Source organism: Myotis brandtii, unplaced genomic scaffold (genome assembly GCF_000412655.1).
Source record: "Myotis brandtii unplaced genomic scaffold, ASM41265v1 scaffold357, whole genome shotgun sequence".
NCBI classification, from domain to species: domain Eukaryota; kingdom Metazoa; phylum Chordata; class Mammalia; order Chiroptera; family Vespertilionidae; genus Myotis; species Myotis brandtii.
The window spans coordinates 955784-956307 of NW_005363729.1; the positions used below are offsets into that span (position 1 = coordinate 955784).

Consider the following 524-nt stretch of genomic DNA (forward strand, 5'->3'; position numbering starts at 1 on the left):
TAACAAAGAAACAGAATTTCCGGAGGATGAGGCCCAGAAATCAGGATTTTAAAAAGATTCCCAGGTGATTCTAATGTGCAGCCGAGGTTGAGAACCACTGATTTAAACACTCATTCGCCTGCATCCCGCAGCTCCCCCTTTGTGAGTTTTCCAGGTGCTAGACGTTTGCTCCGGCCCCCGGAGAAGGCCCCAGTCCCCTACTGGGCCTACTGACGGGGTTTAGGGGTTTGGGGGCTCCTGACCACGAACTCTGGTTGGAGGGAGTCCTGTCTCCATGGGCCTGGGGTGGGTGAGAAGGCTGGAATTTCTTCCACTCGGAACGTGCAGACAGACACGGCTGCAGTCCTTAGTTCCAGCCTTCATTTTAGACGGCGGTAAACCGAGGCCCAGAGGCAAAGGGCACGCACCGGAGGTCACCTTTGGAGGCCCCCTGTGACAGCGGTTCTCAACCTGTGGGTCGCGACCCCTTTGGGGGTCGAACGACCCTTTCACAGGGGTTGCCTAAGACCATCGGAAAACACATA

At 55.9% G+C, this 524-nt stretch overlaps 1 protein-coding gene across 1 annotated transcript in view; it reads right to left on the bottom strand.

Annotated features, from left to right (window-relative positions):
- Positions 1–524, bottom strand: part of STKLD1 (serine/threonine kinase-like domain containing 1) — a 21244-nt gene that overhangs the window by 20085 nt on the left and 635 nt on the right. The window lies entirely within an intron of this gene.